Below are 20426 nucleotides of genomic sequence, written 5' to 3'. Positions count from 1 at the left end.
TACGTTCTAAAGAAAGTGTTATCTGGTTATAATTATTGTAATAATGCTTTTGATTTATAATTTTCTATATTATGATAATTAAAATGTTACAACTAAAGATATTTATAAATTAAATATAAGTTAAGCATGGGCTTTTTCTAAGACCATATCAGCATGATAAAACTACAAGTTTTGTGCAACTTTATAAAATAAAAATAGCGCTACAAATTTTTACGTGCTATTTCGTTACATACCCAAATAATAATATCTAATTTTATAAATTAAGAAGTGAATTTAAAGATCTAGTATATAAATTAAAGACCTAATTTTTTAATAATATCCATTTAAGATTTAAAGTCTTGAAAGTTTCATATTACATAGAGACACTCTTACTATTTGTTGATTTATATTCACATTCTGTATTTCCTACTTAACTTTTTACTGTCTACACAACACTACAAAAAAAAATTTAAGTAATTACCATTTTACATCGAATAAATAAATTAAAAATTAAATTCACCATGCGAGTCACATCACTATCGATATTAACACGTCACTCCGAGATAATAGCAGAAGCCGTGCACCGCTTAATTGCTTTAACAACTTCCTGTGTCAAAATAACAAAAGAATATCGTTATATTGCTATGCTCTAACTAAATAACGTTACATCGTGATAACGTTTTATAGCAGGTATGGGTATGCGTTTTAGATAGGTATCGGTATAGGTGCTGCTTTGGTAGAGGTGTAAAGGTAAGAAATGTTTGTGTCTTCTTATTTCCATGGACCAATTTCGTATTTTTTTGCAAATCTGTGCAATTACATAATTGTGCAGAACAGCAGCTGTTATCGATTTAGCACGACACTGTTTACTAACCAAATTTTTGTTTGGTTTTTTCCTTGAGATATCTAATGTAATGACTGAAATATAGTGATTTCATTCAATATTATTTAACAAGCAACAATTATAGTCAGTATAAGTTAAGAAATATATTCATAAAAATCAAACAATATTAGAATTAACGTTTTTTGTACTTATTATCCAATATTCTTTCATATTGCAAAATAAATTTTGTATTTGCATATTCATATTTCTCAGTCACAAAAGATTAATAGACTGATGAAGAAATAATGAATCAACGTCTATACTTTCGTAATCACGTGTAATTAATGTCAATTCGACGTTTTTGCATGCGTTATAAATCAATAAACTTAAGCAGTTTAATTCGAAATCCATAAAAAATATCCGTACACGTATATTTTATGGAATTAAAAGGAACAATCATTACGAACGTCACATGAACAGGTCAGAGTCATTAATTTGACTGGCAACCAAAACAGTAATTGTGTGCCAAATAAAACTCACAATTGAATTTAAGTACTTACGAATTTGGTTGGATAATTTGTGTGAATTTTGACTTTTAAACGGTACTCTAGAAATATTTAGGTTTCTGGTTTCCCTTTGGTAAGATATTGTATATTTTAAGTATTGATGTCACAATGTTTTTGAATTTGTCATCATTTTATATTAGAATTTATGTGTGTTTGAAACAGACTGCAACATTGTATTGGAAAACTCCATGATGTATTAAAGTAGTATTATTTCCAGAATAGAAAAATGACAGCCCTATATAGGTCGTCTAGCGCCATAAATTCCGTACACTGGAAATAACACTGCTTTAAGATATTATGGTAAACCTGAACTTGGAACATGCGATCTTTTTAAAACATTAGTCATATACTTATTTAAATTACAAAAGTATCATAATATAAGCTTGATAACGTATAATATCATAAAATTAGGAGATGGAATACATTTATTATATTTTAAAAGACCCTCTTAAAAGCGACGAAATATCAGGAATAAAAAAACTACAAACTGATTTTGCATCTTATTTTATTTAATCGACAAATATTCCAGCCTTTATATGTGTATTTGAAATAGGTAAATTCCATAAACCTGTTCCTGTTAGTAAAATAATTACATTTAGACCAACAATTAATATGTGCCATATTTTAATTAAAATTGAACACCAAAAACAACTAACGAAGCAATTAATTATCCATTGAAAATAAACACACAGTACTTACGGTTATGGCGTCATAAAAAGGGTGCACGTGTGCTGACCTTGATCTATTTAGAGTTCTTAAGGCCTCTAATTATCTTTGTTTGGTTATTCTCGCACGTGTACGGAGATTTCTTATATTTGTTATTTCGACACAATATTATAATACATTGCTATTTTAATAGATTTTCTTTATTAGTACGTGAACTTCGAACGACCTACTCATTCGAAAATATACAAGTAGGTATGTAGCCACGAAAGAAAACGTGAAAAAATCATCTCAATATCAGTCATATTTTAATGTAGAGCCTAGCCTCTACATGCTGTTTAATGAACAGTCTCAGTGATATCTATACATTCATTTAATTATATGGATAGGCAAATTATAGGGTACATTTAGATTTAGTTGGCTGCAACATATATAGGTACGTTCTGTTGAAAATAATTAGAATAACAACATTTACATCTTGCTCTATTATATTATATGGGTAATGAGATCAAAACTTGAAGTATGCAAGCTTAAATGTTTATTATTACATGAAAGATATTCCTACATGAAGACTAACACGTACCTATAACCTAACTATTAACTTTATTATGTATCGACTTCTATTTAAAACTAAAGAACACCAATTTAGTAAAATCATTCATTCAACAAAATACAGCAACGACAATCAAAATACGAAATTCATTTCAAATTCACAGCCAGCAAAACATTTATACCCGTTGAGTGTAATTACAAGAATTCTATCATTACCTTAATTGGGCATTTGTTGGTACGCAATGAAACGCTTTGTACGGCTGTACAATAAGTGATAATTGCGTACATATAATAACATATACGGATACTATCTACTTACGTTTCATTATAACTTAACAGACACTTAACGCCAATTATTTCGAACCAACATACTTAGCTTTGCCCTATAAGACAATACAATTATAATATAGAAGTTATACCCTTGTGATAAGATTCATAATTGCTCGCACCCGCTTAATTATCCGCAGGAATAAATTTGTAAGAATCACTAGAGAAAGGGGAAGGTGGGTTTCTTGATAAATTACAATAGAATTTTAATGTTCTGAACGATTACATAATGCATTTATAATTTGTTTGTTTTATTGTATATTTACATTTTATTGTATTTAATAAGGGGTGTTTAATGAAGTTTAGGGTTCCGTAAAAACCAAGAGAGAGCTTAAAAGATGGTTGAGCATAAAAAAAATATAAGCATTTTATGCGTTGATATACGGTTTAGTTCAATTGTGCAGGTTATATCAATTTCAAGAAGAAATTATTTTAAAATAAAAATAAGACCAAGCTGCAGCTCTTCAGTTTTCTTATATTCTTGTTTGTATAAAATTTTAAATATCGACAGATTAAATTGAAACAGACATTTAATAGCTTATGATACTTAAAAAGATAAAAAAAATAAATATAGACACATAATACTAATATTTAATGTAATAAGGTGATATACACTTTTAACTCTTTTTTATCTGTATTCCATTTACATAAAATAAAAATATTATTTACATAAAGAACTGTAAAATTATGCGGAACCAAGTTGTAATAAATGTTTATTTTTGTGCTTGGCACGTGTGGTCCTATTGGCCTGTAAAAGCTTGTAATTACTTGCATTAACATAAGTTAAAGAAGATTAAGATCTAACTTTATAACATAAGAGGAACTATTAGTATTTATTATTTATTTCCCTCACAATATACATATAATTCTAGCCCCTAATATAACATAATTTCGTTGTCCTTAAGAAATTATATGATAATATATCATTTTATGTTCGTTATTTGTTTTAAAATCAACTATTTATAAGTTGCCTTATTATTATTTTATTATGATGAATTAAAAGCGATAAATACCGAGTTTGACATCAGGCGCAATAAGAAAATAATCTTCAAATTATACGCATTGGAAACAAATCATACAATATGTCCTAGAAAAAAAGTTTGATGTGACATCATCCAACCCACACTTGACTAGCATTGTAGTTTAACCCTAATTCAACAAAATAAAGATTTGATTTTGAAGCAAAATAATGAATAAGTTTACTTTGATTATAAGTTTTTTCTCCGTAGAAATTTCAGAAGGCACTTAAAATATAATACTTTCGAGTTAATGTAAAAAATTAATGTGAGTACACTTTCGTCATTAAGCAAATACAGTGAAGGTTGTTGGTTGTTACAAGTTACGAATTAATGCAGCCAGGTGGAGATGTTAAGCTCATCAACTTTCTCGGAAGGTTTAATTAAAGGTTTTCAATGATGTACGAAATCGGACATCAGTGTACAGTGTACGTTTATTTGACCACTGATGTATGTATTATAGATATGACATAATGAACAGATAAGGTAAGTTTTTATAGTTACATAGGTAATGAAATTAGAGGTATCTAATAAAACGAATCCTTGTTTTTGTGAATTAAAATGACATGTCATCAAGTACCTAAAACAAGTGAATATGTATTTCTTAATTAGTCCCTAGACTATAATCCAAGCATTCATGCTTCATGAGTGATCAAAAATATCTAAACATACATTTTTATACAGTTCGCGTCCAGCCTGATATAATACATGAAACACTCTAAGCTTTTAGCAATTAACAGCAACCGATCTTAACGATCATGCTGCATGTCATTCTTACTTGCAAGATCGAAAAAAAAGCCGTTTGTATATCATTCATATCAATAATAATTATTGATCTAAACGATCATGCATGCATGATACCACGTTATGTTTTTGAAAATCCTTCCAGATGTTTTAATTGTAATGTAAAATTTAGCGAAAATTATTATTTGAAGAAATATAGAGTTAACCTGACTTGCATTTTAACCATGAGACTTGCATTTTCGTGTACATATCCACAATTCTTATAATGCATCGTTTTATTGAAGTCGCTTCCAGCGTCCTTATATCAGTGTTCGCAAAAGCTTAGCACGCCCTCGAGTAGTACAAACCACAGTTTCGAATTACACGATCAATAAGTAAATTAACACTTCTTACTAATATTACTAGGTAATACAATCAAATGAAACCACACTATATTGCAGATTTAAGCTGGGGTTTAATATTATTAAGCTACACGTTTTGATGTTAAAATTAACGATTCGAATATTTGGTCAAGCTTTATATAATTGAGAGTTGCAGTAGATGCCATTGATTGTGGCTTCTTGCTTAATACAGATAAAATAAAATGAAATAATAATTCAGATGTACTTACTACAAAATAACTTTGTTTTTACCAATAATAATAATATCAAACCCCAAACGTTGCCCACATTTTTAGATCAAGCAACCTTTCATTATTATATTTTGTACAATTATCATGTTTTAAAAACTCCACTTAATATTAAGCACCGAATTAATTCCCGACCTCAAGTGCCCACTTATTACGAAAGTAGATAAAAGAAACGCTCGTTTTGTTGTGGTTTTAATTGTATTTTTAATTAGAGTTATTTTCCGTGCGGTTTTCAAAACCGACACGAGTGGCGACGTTGCTTTTGTAAACGCAATCATAATTATATGATTTTATTCAAAGAACATTTGGCATTGTGAGAGTAAATTGTATCTGTAGCTCTTTAGTGTCTATTTGCTTCGTTCATTATTCGATTTGTAGTTTGTCTTTTACTTGGGTACTTGGTATTTAATTATTATTAGTTCGTAATGAGGTTGTACATAATTTATCTTTTGTTGGGTATAAGTAAGTATGTACGATATAGTTATAACTTATAATGTATTATATTTTATACAGGATATTGAACGCCGAAATATAGCTATATTTACGAAAAATAAGTTTCAATATTGCTCCTTTGAAATGGGACCAATTACGTCACATTTTTATATCCTTATAGATGTATTAGTAGCGCTGCCTCAACTGCTATTTCTCAACAAGCGATTAATGATCAAGTATAGGTCGTCAACATAAGCTGTGAACTTAGGTATAAATTATGTAATTGCAAATCGAATAGAGATGTGTACGAAGAGATATGAGAACTGAAATGTCGTTCTTTGTAAGTAATTGTAAATTATTCCTGTTAAAAATACATGTTTACAAGCTACTTTACAATGGTATACAAAGTACAAATTATTACGTTCCTGTAATAGAATAAATTATAGCCATTACAAACTATCTCATTAAACAAGCAGATAGTAATAAAATACGCAACCGGTAATAAGGTGTATTAACAAAACAGTAGAACAATGTACGTACACTCATTACGTACATTGTATATTCTTAACAACCTACTCACTGTGCATTTAAGACGTTACATACAATAGGTGATAAAAAGCCAACCCTGTTATTACACTACACCCACGTTTCGGTATCAAACCCTAAACAACGAAGGTGGTGTTTTAATGACTGCTAATGATTGTTTTTATTTTTCAGTTGTAAAATTATTTCTTACGGCACCTCTTTATACCTAGATAAACATCGAAACTCGCTTCGCACCTCGATCTGATAATCGAATTAATGCTCTCGTACCATTTCACGCTGTTTTATTGCTTTTTGTGTGGCTAATACCCGGTTTTGGGCGGTAATTTCGGGTTATCAGCGCTTCGATTGGAGTGATCTGACTTGTGATTGTTGGCGGGTGTGATGCTTTTAATTTATGCAAATTCAGGGGCTAGTTAGTAGTTACTGGCTTAGAAAATATTTCGACAACTTTCTTATTAGGTGAACTTTTGTAGAGATTGTAATTTTCTCTATTATTATAATATGTAATCCTATGTAACTTGCTATTTTGTTATTTGTAGATTATGTTAGATGTACACAGATATACAGATATAGATAGTATGTCATGTATTAGCTTAATCTTGCTTTTATATGAGTGATAAATTTAAGTTAAACCAGACTTTACTTACAGTTATTACACAAGGCTTTAAAACATCGTCTTAGATTACTATCGTACAAAAAATCTTTGATTAAATAAGACTTTAAGCGTGAACAGTGTCGAATGAAAAGACAAGTATGCAATAAAACATCCAGCAGGTATCAGAACGAAACAATCAGTGTGCCGATCGAGAGATCTTCAAACAAGATAATCCAGCTGCGTCCAAATAACGCAAGAATTAAGCAAAATGTATTATAATGGACGACTCTTTAATTTAGACTGTTTATCTTTTGTTATAACTGAGTGTTGATGTTTGTTAATAACATGTTATTTACGATTGTTGAGTTCCGAAATGTGTAATGTCCAACACATTTGAATGCTTATTGGAATGCGTAGCGTTTCGTTTCGTTCCTTAGAAATGTGAATGGAACAAAATTAGCATTCCTAAATATAGCAGTCAAACGCGATAACACCTTTTCAAATAATGCTACGGTTATTTTAACATTTACATTTAATAAGAGGAAATGTTTTAACACTTCCCTTCACATTGGAAACGTTCATTATTCTTATATTTTATAATATAATTACAAGTAATTTTTAATATCAACACAAGAGCATACGAGCGCTGTCAGTAGCGATGAATACAGTATGATAACAAATACTGATAGATTCCAAATGACAGATATAAGGCGCCGAAACGTTGCGCACACGCTTCCACTCGCCGAATCTAATTTTAAATAGTATTTACATTGAGCTATCGAGAGCGTGTAATTAATACAATCTTTGTTAGAGGGTAATTTGCCAGAGCTAATGCCGGCGTGTGTAATCTTCAAAGGAGATTTAGAAACACGCGTTCTAATCTATTTTGGTCGTGTACTGAAACAGAGAAATATTTACAATCTCTCTGGAACACTTCGGCGCATCCGATGGTCGTTACGCGAACGCATTGATTCTCTGACTCAGTTAGATTTGATTGAATTGCACGCATGCATTTTTGTCTGGTCGGGTTTTCTTTTCCGTGCATATTCTCTGGTATATGTATGACTTAGATTGTAGTATGAATCACGTATTATGGTAAAGTTGTTTTTGTGATATAATTTATGTTTATTGATTGCTATGTATACATTAGGCAGTAATTTATCTAAAAAATTGTCTTCGAATCTTCGAGTATTCCGAGTATAACATTTTGAATTCAGTCAAAATTTTATAAAAACGAGAGCATGTAAGAATAAAATTTTCTGTATTTTGATATTCATTTTTCGCTCTTTGTCAATTAAGATATTTGCCAACAAAATTACTAAATATTTTATTTATAATCAGAATAGTGTCTTTGAAATGGGGAATTTAATTCAAACTAAGACACTCACTAAGTCGTTCATCGTAAATGGCTAAAATATGAGTTGATTAATCAACTCATGATTGGCAATATTTTAAGAAGCAATGTCCCTATAAAATTTAATATCTTAATTTATATCCTAGTAAATTATTTAAAAATAGTTATACATATATTGAAAATGAAATTACAAAGGGGTGTTATCAAAAAATAAAAGTATACAATAGGTTACCTGTTACGTATTTATGTCGTGGGAATACATTTAGTTCAATTTTTTCTATGTGTTTTTCTGCTTTTTATCTTTTTATTTCATCATAATATGATGCTATTTATTTCATACAAGTATCATCCCTTTACGATCAATCCGTGCAGTAATAAAGCAACATCGAAATAGCATAACGTTTTTATTAGACCATTTATTCAAAAGTATACCAGGTCAAACGCTTTGTCATTTCAACTGCCTACGCAAGAAGTAATTAAAAACGAAAATAAACACAGCTTCCAATCGTAAAAGAATATCTAAGTCTATAAATGAGTGCAGATGAACAGTAATAAAACGTAGTCACAGAAATAAATCTCATGAGATTTGACTATAGGTGAGGATTGTATTCTGACGTAATAGCATTAAAGAATGCTAATAAACACTAAGAATTATTGAACAGTATTAAACACCTAATTCTATTGCAATGGACCAATAAAATTCCCGGTATTTTGTGCTTTGTGATTTTAGGTTTGTAAATTATGATAGGTGTAATAAGTTTTGTTAAAGTTTGATTGTTCGTTTGTTTTGACATATATTTTCCTACTAGCTGCGCTCCGCGGTTTCACCCGCGTGCCTTCGCTCCTGTTGGTCTTAGCGTGATGATAGCCTATATAGCCTTCCTCGATGACTGGGCTATCTAACACCGAAAGAATTTTTCAAATCGGACCAGTAGTAGTTCCTGAGATTAGCGCGTTCAAACAAACAAACTCTTCAGCTTTATAATATTAATATAGATTTTATTATGCTATAATAAATTTCATTATAATCTGGAAAAAAATATACTTTAGTAGATTCATACACGTTAATAGAAAATTATGCGCAGTTTTATATTTATTTATTTTTTTATTTATTTTTTTTTCAATTTACTGACTTATTAGTGCACAATAACAACAAAGTGTCACCTAAGTAAGTATAAAAGTACCTGTAATTTGCAGAGCTATTGATAGATTGCTTGCGTTTTATTTTTCAATACATCGAGCGTAGTAACTTTTTATAACACGTAACAAATTGTAACAATTAATTCTCCATGACGCACACAGCGCAAGCTCATCAATTCATGTTGTATTGATTCGTATTAGCTATACTTTCACTACCATCTTTGTTTATGTTTCTAAAACGATAAGTCAAGAGGGTCGTAGTATTTCCAAAGAGTTGCAATAAAAATTGGTCCAGATTCCACATCGAAAATAAGACGTTTTTTGGTCGTCTGCCAAGTTCATTATGAGCGTTCATGAAATTTCACATTTGAATTATTTTACTGTCTGACTTATGGCCGTTACTTAAATATTTGGTAAACAGGAAAAATATAGCTCTGATCGATCAAATTTAATGTGTTTCGCTGAAATAGAGTGTTTAAGTGGATCGGGGTTTTGTATCGAGCTTTTAAATATACCTAGCTGAGGTAGATAAATGTGTTTAAGTTTATAATGAATTAATTTTAAAAATAAGTTTTTTTTTCTTCATAAAGGTATGGGTATTTGATACCAAGTAATTAAAAAAAATATAGAGATATCAAAATTTCATTCCATTTTTATCTCTAATAAAATATCTTAGAAGTCACTGACGTAACTACCCACCACGTTCCAACAATCGCAAACATAAACGAAATTACGAGCCACAGCTGAACTGCATAAGTTCTCTAAATTATTTAATTACTTCCCATTAGAGATAACAAAGCATCGTATATTGCATAATTTAAACTTGCAATATGTATTCTAACAATAGAACGGAACATTAGGCGTGATTCATCTCCTGATCCATACGCAAATCGTAGATTATCGAAGTAGAACACTAACACTTGCTGGATGCATTAAAACGCACGTGAACCTAATTTACGCCTGTAAATAATCTTCTCGACGCCGGCCAGCATTAACAAAGTAGTGGTTGATGCATCAAACGAGACGACGTCGCTAATAAGCTCTACTCATTAAGATAGCCGCGCGACAAAACGCTAGAAGCCAACGATAGCGCTAACTGGAGCCCCCTTATTTATCACGTACCATCTGTCAGATCGAAACCGTTCCAATTTCCAATTCAAACACTGCTTCTAATTGGATAGTATTTTCGTGAAAAGTGATTCTAATAAGCCGGCTGGAATCACGTACATTGTTAAAATGGTAACAAACACATTGACGTGTGTTTACGCGTTCTCAATTAGATCGTCCATTGATGTATTGGTGTTGGTTTAATGTGTCGGTGTGCAATGCGTTATGCGCCCGATTGAGAAGTAACGCGAGGTCTGGATCTGGAACTGATTAGCGGCCGCGCGTGTGTGCGTGCCGCTCGTTGGGAATACGCGCGAGAGTGTGGAGCGCATTAAGTATGCTTTAGATTTTATTATTTAATGATTCATCTTAGGATATAGAAATAGTCAGGAATGCTTGCGCCGTTCGCGATGAAAAGCTAGTAATAATAGAATATTGGCACATCTGCCCCACTATATAAGTTTTAATGTTATTACTTTTCTGTTGTATATTCGGTTCCAGGTTTATTTTAAGAGTGTTTATGTGTTTAATTGCGATCTGTGGATTATTTCTCCGCCGTGAACTAAGAATTTTACAGCTGTTTTTATAACGACCACCTGACCGACGACAGAATTAAGTGTTTATGAAATATTCTCGGCCGAATTATAAAATGTGCAATAAATTTCGGTTATGAAACATTTCATTGTCACTATTATTTGAGGTGGGAGTGTAAATAAAATTATTAAAATTACCAGGATGCAAGTGTTATTAACTTTTTACTACGTTAATTTTATATTAAAAATGTCATTAAAATAAAATATATTACGTCGCAACGATGTAAAATGTAACACAAAATTGTCATATGTATTAAAACGTTGTAGAGCATTTTTGTGGATCATTTTAGAAATAAGAAATTACTATTTTTATTACAAGGAATCATTTCTTCTCATTGCAGGACTTAAGGTACCTACTCGTCACACTTTTCAAACATTCTATATCTGATCTGCGTTAAAAATTCACTTGTGATTAATTCTTAGCATCGAGATAGAATGTACTACGTACTAGAGAGGCGATCGCTACTACACTCTCTTTAACACGAGCTAGAGGTAAGAATCACAAGTCTCTTTAGTCTGTGTCGGACTGTGCCCCCCGCTTGCCGCGTCAACACGTGTTATTGCTCTGTTCAAAATGCCTTCGTGTTTGCTTAGATATTGTTTTAACAGTTCCCATAATACAAACAAAGCCCGAGGAGTGACTTTTCACCAGTAAGTTTCCTTATTATGAGTAAGTCATGCATTTTACTAATATTGTTATCATTTGGCGAAAAATCACCACGCGTTCTGCGTTTCGCGCCATTTTTCATAGACTAACAGCACAGACGTGACACTATCGATGAGTCTGTTAAAAAAATGTAACTGGATTTTTTTAACTATGTATATACAATATCTACTAGGAAAGATTACCGTGGTGTAGTACCTAAATATTTATACTTTTACCCGACTACGCAAAGTAAAACGGTAGGTTATATTAAGTAATATTTATTTATTTACCTATTTTTATTTATTAAAAAAAGCCTAATCAATAGTTGTTCCAATAGGATTTATAAATTATTATGCACAACAATTACAAATAAACACAACATTCACAGAAACTAATACAGTAAAAGTTCCTTAATCGCGCTTCCTTTATTCGTGTTTTCACTATTCGCGGATTAAAAAAATGCGACCCAATTTCTATATTCACGACTAAAAATTTTTTTTATTCGCGGATTTAATAAGTACATACATAATAATAAAATTATTCCAATAGGTATCTTACCCAATATCCTTGTCAAATGGACTAATAAGAAAGTAAAATAGATCTTATAACAAGTTTGCCTAAAGTACATAATATTATGTTCTTAAATGATATCGCCGAGGCCTTTGACACAAGCCGCCTTTGTCGCAAGCCACCTCTGCAGCGATTGATGTTTTTGAGAATGTAAATAAACAGAATGGAAGCAACCTTATAACTCAATAAATAAAGTATATTTTTAAATGTAGTTCCGTTTATAGTAAAGTTACAAAAATTGTGATCGAGTAAGGGGGCGTCCATAAATTACGTGAGGTGTTTTTTAAAATTTTCTGCACCTCCCTCCCCCCTGGTGAGATGTCGTGAGAATTTATTCAACCCCTCCCCCATCCTCGAATCTCGCGTGAGATTTTTCAAAATGTGAGTTTCTTATACGTAAACGCCATCAACATTGAATCATCGTATCCATTTAAATTACATCATGAAGCAAAAACTGATAAAACTATTGATTACTACACAAAACGACAAAAGCTTAATAAATTGATATTATTTAAAGGAAATTAAAATACATAGTTTAATATAAAATCCTCGTTTTATTAATTCCCTAGTATCAGTACCACCAGATAGTACCGAGTAAACAGATTGCACAATGTGTCGCATCTGCACGCATTGCTTAATCTTTGAACTTGAAGCCACGCCTCGCTCGTTCCACACGTACCCCACCACATCGGCCGCGCGCAATGTTTTTGTTTGGAATAACCCCTCTAGTAATATATCTCGATGATTCTTAGTATAATTTTTACTCTTTTTACCCGACTACGGCAAAGCAAAAGGAGGGTTATGATTTTGACAGGCTATGTATGTATGTATGTATGTATGTATGTATGTATGTATGTATGTATGTTCATCTGTTCCCTCGTAACTTCTATACTACTTATCAGAATTCGACAAATGACATATCATTAGAAGCGTCTTAATTGTCCGCTGGTTATAGGCTATATGGGGTTACACAAAATTTAATGTGGTGCCCTCTAGCGGACAAAACATACAGAGTAAAAAAATAAAGTTAAGATAAATATGCCGTGTTTGGTATCATTTGAAAGCTTTTTACTTGCACATTTTGAATATGTATATATTACTAGCATTTGCTTGTGACTTTACCTGTATTCATGGGCTGATTGCATATAATTCACATCTTTTCGTTCATAGCTTCTTTATTAGTTCATCAATTTAACTTTTGTTAATATTATGCGCCACAAATACACTTTAACACCAAAATAGTACAAATAATAAAAAGTAAAAAAACTAAAACCCAACTACGACAAAAAACGACGCTGAAAAAGTATAAAACAAGATTTTCAGAATTCCACTATGTAGAGATAAATTTTCATGTTTGGAAAGGCGTAGTCACACGTTGTCAAAGTGCTACGGTAGATACAGGGTGGCCCGTTTATAGTGGTCCAAAAATTTTTTTCAGCTTGAGAGCATCATGAGTAATCATTTAAAACAAACTTTAGTTAAGCGAAAACTTATGGTTTAGAAATTATGATTTTTTTTATAAATAATCCGGAGTTTCAATATTTTTGTCACAAAACCACTCTGTTATGAAAACTACTGGACCGAATTGAATGAAATTTGGTATAGGTATAGCGCAATAACCTACCTATCGCACTATAGGCTCATCTTGTGTAAATAATTAGACTGCATTTTTTTATTTTAACTTTTTCCGTAGTTTTTTTAATTTCTCGGCAAAATATGGATTTTTCGAAAAAATCCTGTGAAAAAAAAATGTACCACCAAGATTTTGCTGGTACTGCTAAAAACTACCTTAACATAGGGTTATTCTTGACACAAAAAATCATAGTTGTCCTTCGATTGTAACATCTTCAAAAACAACATCATGTACATTAACACATGGAAATCGAAAAATTACGAAATTTACCATAATTTAATTTTAATCATTTGGAACGGCCAATTTATGTTTAAAGAACCATATATTGCCGTAAAAGTCATTACAAATCAGTATTCACATGGCTATAAAACTTAAAATGAATGAAATAAAATTTTAACCTGCCAGGCAAGATAACTTAACTTTATTCTAATGTCAATTTATTGAGTTTTTTTTGTTGTTTAGTTTTTATGATTAAATCTTAATAAAAGGTTTGGAGAGTTAATAAAACAACATAAATATTAATTAACATATTGTTTATTTTTTACAAAAGGTTTTTGAAATGCCGTCCGCCCTAACTAAACATAATCTGCATTTGCGTAAGAAATTTCTTCGCAGCCTTTTAAATGGCTGTTATAGCCACTTGAATTTATGCCTATAAATAACCATACATTCATTATACATAGGTACATTTGTATACCAATTTATGGTATTATACCATTTATTACCATAGGTTCATACCTAAAAATTCAAGTGGATATAACAGTCATTAAAGAAAGCCGGCAGCCATTTAATAGGCTGCGAAGAAATTTCTTACGCAGATGCAGATTATGTTTAGCGAAAGGCGGACGGCATTTTGAAAACCTTTTGTAAAAAATAAACAATATGTTAATTAATATTTATTTTGTTTTATTAATTCTCCAAACCTTTTATTAAGATTTAAACATAAAAACTAAACAACAAAAAAACTCAATAAATTGACATTAGAATAAAGTTACGTTATCTTGGCTGGCAGGTTAAAATTTTATTTCATTCAAATAGTTTTATAGCCATGTGAATACTGATTTGTAATGACTTTTATGGCAATAAATGGTTCTTTAATCAAAAATTGGCCGTTCCAAATGATTAAAATTAAATTATGGTAAATTTCGTAATTTTTCGATTTCCATGCTTTAATGTACATGATGTTGTTTTTGAAGATGTTACAATCGAAGGACAACTATGATTTTTTGTGTCAAGAATAACCCTATGTTAAGGTAGTTTTTAGCAGTACCAGAAAAACCTTGGTGGTACATTTTTTTTTCACAGGATTTTTTCGAAAAATCAATATTTTGCTGAGAAATTCAAAAAACTACAGAAAAAGTTAAAATAAAAAAATGCAGTTTAATTATTTGCACAAGATGAGTCTATAGTGCGATAGGTAGGTTATTGCGCTATACCTATACCAAATTTCATTCAATTCGGTCCAGTAGTTTTCATAACAGAGTGGTTTTATCACAAAAATATTGAAACTCCGGATTATTTATAAAAAAAATCATAATTTCTAAACCATAAGTTTTTGCTTAACTAAAGTTTATTTTAAATGATTACTCATGATGCTCTCAAGCTGAAAAAAATTTTTGGACCACTATAAACGGGGCACCCTGTATATGTAACGTGTGACTACGCCTTTCCAAACATGAAAATTTATCTCTACATAGTGGAATTCTGAAAATCTTGTTTTATACTTTTTCAGCGTCGTTTTTTGTCGTAGTTGGGTTTTAGTTTTTTTACTTTTTATTATTCATAAATAATACCTACACGTGTGAATTGTCTAGAGCTTTTAGAAATGACATTTCACAAAATCTACTTCCATATAAAGCTCATATATAACTGTAAGTACAACTTTCCAAAGCAGTCCTAACATTAATTTTCAAATAACGATGGTGTTAATAAAGGTTAACACACAATGGAAAAATTGTTTCCTAATAACACAAAAAGCTCTTAATCTAAAATTAACGTGTACGCACAACTAGTAATGGAGAACTCTGACGACATTCGAAAACTTGTAAATATTGAGGAATATTAACAGAATGAGGGGTCACGCTGCGTTGGTCAAGATTGGTCTAATCTACTGCTATTAAGTTGATCATTAAATATGAATTATAAACACAAAGGAAAGCATAAGAAAAGTAATCAGGGCCGGCCATTATTAGATTAAATGTCTCGAAGTTCGACGTCGCTGGCTTCTCGTGCGTGTGCTGTGAGACTTGTAAAAATTAAGTACGATTTTGTAGTTGTTTATCATCTTGTATCGGAATATATTAAAAGATGACCCAATAATTTTTTCGATTTGAAATTGGAAATATGGTTGACTCTATTTTTATGTATCTCTATTTTTATGTATGTATGTATGTATGTATGTATGTATGTATGTATGTATGTATGTTCATCTGTTCCCTCGTAACTTCTATACTACTTATCAGAATTCGACAAATGACATATCATTAGAAGCGTCTTAATTGTCCGCTGGTTATAGGCTATATGGGGTTACACAAAATTTAATGTGGTGCCCTCTAGCGGACAAAACATACAGAGTAAAAAAATAAAGTTAAGATAAATATGCCGTGTTTGGTATCATTTGAAAGCTTTTTACTTGCACATTTTGAATATGTATATATTACTAGCATTTGCTTGTGACTTTACCTGTATTCATGGGCTGATTGCATATAATTCACATCTTTTCGTTCATAGCTTCTTTATTAGTTCATCAATTTAACTTTTGTTAATATTATGCGCCACAAATACACTTTAACACCAAAATAGTACAAATAATAAAAAGTAAAAAAACTAAAACCCAACTACGACAAAAAACGACGCTGAAAAAGTATAAAACAAGATTTTCAGAATTCCACTATGTAGAGATAAATTTTCATGTTTGGAAAGGCGTAGTCACACGTTGTCAAAGTGCTACGGTAGATACAGGGTGGCCCGTTTATAGTGGTCCAAAAATTTTTTTCAGCTTGAGAGCATCATGAGTAATCATTTAAAACAAACTTTAGTTAAGCGAAAACTTATGGTTTAGAAATTATGATTTTTTTTATAAATAATCCGGAGTTTCAATATTTTTGTCACAAAACCACTCTGTTATGAAAACTACTGGACCGAATTGAATGAAATTTGGTATAGGTATAGCGCAATAACCTACCTATCGCACTATAGGCTCATCTTGTGTAAATAATTAGACTGCATTTTTTTATTTTAACTTTTTCCGTAGTTTTTTTAATTTCTCGGCAAAATATGGATTTTTCGAAAAAATCCTGTGAAAAAAAAATGTACCACCAAGATTTTGCTGGTACTGCTAAAAACTACCTTAACATAGGGTTATTCTTGACACAAAAAATCATAGTTGTCCTTCGATTGTAACATCTTCAAAAACAACATCATGTACATTAACACATGGAAATCGAAAAATTACGAAATTTACCATAATTTAATTTTAATCATTTGGAACGGCCAATTTATGTTTAAAGAACCATATATTGCCGTAAAAGTCATTACAAATCAGTATTCACATGGCTATAAAACTTAAAATGAATGAAATAAAATTTTAACCTGCCAGGCAAGATAACTTAACTTTATTCTAATGTCAATTTATTGAGTTTTTTTTGTTGTTTAGTTTTTATGATTAAATCTTAATAAAAGGTTTGGAGAGTTAATAAAACAACATAAATATTAATTAACATATTGTTTATTTTTTACAAAAGGTTTTTGAAATGCCGTCCGCCCTAACTAAACATAATCTGCATTTGCGTAAGAAATTTCTTCGCAGCCTTTTAAATGGCTGTTATAGCCACTTGAATTTATGCCTATAAATAACCATACATTCATTATACATAGGTACATTTGTATACCAATTTATGGTATTATACCATTTATTACCATAGGTTCATACCTAAAAATTCAAGTGGATATAACAGTCATTAAAGAAAGCCGGCAGCCATTTAATAGGCTGCGAAGAAATTTCTTACGCAGATGCAGATTATGTTTAGCGAAAGGCGGACGGCATTTTGAAAACCTTTTGTAAAAAATAAACAATATGTTAATTAATATTTATTTTGTTTTATTAATTCTCCAAACCTTTTATTAAGATTTAAACATAAAAACTAAACAACAAAAAAACTCAATAAATTGACATTAGAATAAAGTTACGTTATCTTGGCTGGCAGGTTAAAATTTTATTTCATTCAAATAGTTTTATAGCCATGTGAATACTGATTTGTAATGACTTTTATGGCAATAAATGGTTCTTTAATCAAAAATTGGCCGTTCCAAATGATTAAAATTAAATTATGGTAAATTTCGTAATTTTTCGATTTCCATGCTTTAATGTACATGATGTTGTTTTTGAAGATGTTACAATCGAAGGACAACTATGATTTTTTGTGTCAAGAATAACCCTATGTTAAGGTAGTTTTTAGCAGTACCAGAAAAACCTTGGTGGTACATTTTTTTTTCACAGGATTTTTTCGAAAAATCAATATTTTGCTGAGAAATTCAAAAAACTACAGAAAAAGTTAAAATAAAAAAATGCAGTTTAATTATTTGCACAAGATGAGTCTATAGTGCGATAGGTAGGTTATTGCGCTATACCTATACCAAATTTCATTCAATTCGGTCCAGTAGTTTTCATAACAGAGTGGTTTTATCACAAAAATATTGAAACTCCGGATTATTTATAAAAAAAATCATAATTTCTAAACCATAAGTTTTTGCTTAACTAAAGTTTATTTTAAATGATTACTCATGATGCTCTCAAGCTGAAAAAAATTTTTGGACCACTATAAACGGGGCACCCTGTATATGTAACGTGTGACTACGCCTTTCCAAACATGAAAATTTATCTCTACATAGTGGAATTCTGAAAATCTTGTTTTATACTTTTTCAGCGTCGTTTTTTGTCGTAGTTGGGTTTTAGTTTTTTTACTTTTTATTATTCATAAATAATACCTACACGTGTGAATTGTCTAGAGCTTTTAGAAATGACATTTCACAAAATCTACTTCCATATAAAGCTCATATATAACTGTAAGTACAACTTTCCAAAGCAGTCCTAACATTAATTTTCAAATAACGATGGTGTTAATAAAGGTTAACACACAATGGAAAAATTGTTTCCTAATAACACAAAAAGCTCTTAATCTAAAATTAACGTGTACGCACAACTAGTAATGGAGAACTCTGACGACATTCGAAAACTTGTAAATATTGAGGAATATTAACAGAATGAGGGGTCACGCTGCGTTGGTCAAGATTGGTCTAATCTACTGCTATTAAGTTGATCATTAAATATGAATTATAAACACAAAGGAAAGCATAAGAAAAGTAATCAGGGCCGGCCATTATTAGATTAAATGTCTCGAAGTTCGACGTCGCTGGCTTCTCGTGCGTGTGCTGTGAGACTTGTAAAAATTAAGTACGATTTTGTAGTTGTTTATCATCTTGTATCGGAATATATTAAAAGATGACCCAATAATTTTTTCGATTTGAAATTGGAAATATGGTTGACTCTATTTTTATTTAAAATAAAAAATATCTACACTTATGTTATAATTAGTACCATGTTTTCAAACAAAATGAATTTTCTACGTAGTGGCTATTTTTTAAAGGTAAAATGATGAATATTTTGATAATTATTAAAAAAAAGTTCTATTATGAGTTAGTTGTCTAGTATCCGATACCGTTAAAAACTTCACGCAAACAATGATTGAGATTAAATCAATAAGTTAGCTTAAAAAAAATCGACGAAAATATTAGCGAAAAAAACATCCGTTCTATGTTAAAATAAATTCTTACCATGTCCACAGGATACAAGAATATAAAATATGTAATATGTATGGCGTGGGACAAAGAGTGTCGATTATTATAATTGCTCGCTTCTTAATAAGACATATCGATAGGATCGGAAACGACATTGCGTCTTGAATTATATTAAAAATTCAATGGAGTGTTGTTTGTCGCTAAAAAAGTTAAAGTAAGGGTGAATTTTTAAGTGCGCAATGAATTTATGAGCGTTGCGAAATGGAGGATTTTAATCGATTTCTAATATGGAGCTGTTTTCTCAAGTTATATTTAATTTTTTCCCTTGATTTGTCGTTCAGTTCGTCTGGTGTAATCTTTGGAACAATAAATTCGATTTTAATGAAACTTACACAGGATGGTAAAAGATTTTGAAAAGCTACATGTTCAAAGTATAAATTTCTTTCCCAAAATAGGCAAATTCCATTGCAAAAATCTCTTAAAACGTAAGACCACCACGTAGTCAAAAGCACCAAGGTCCAATCGTAATGAAAGCAAATAAGAAAATTGTATAACAAATACAAGAAAAAATAAAAGCGGAAAATTCATATCATTAGGCACGCTTTAATCGTAGGCCCTTAGACGAATTATCAGATTCCGTCACACTTAGGGCTGATTCCCATAATGAGTTATTGTAACATTACGGCACTTAGGTTATGAGTGGTCATTATAACACG

The sequence above is a fragment of the Colias eurytheme genome, chromosome 12, assembly GCF_061535395.1.
Source record: "Colias eurytheme isolate Ceu_HAF_F1 chromosome 12, ilColEury1 Martin Lab GWU primary, whole genome shotgun sequence".
Lineage (NCBI taxonomy): Eukaryota > Metazoa > Arthropoda > Insecta > Lepidoptera > Pieridae > Colias > Colias eurytheme.
This window is presented reverse-complemented; position numbering follows the sequence as displayed.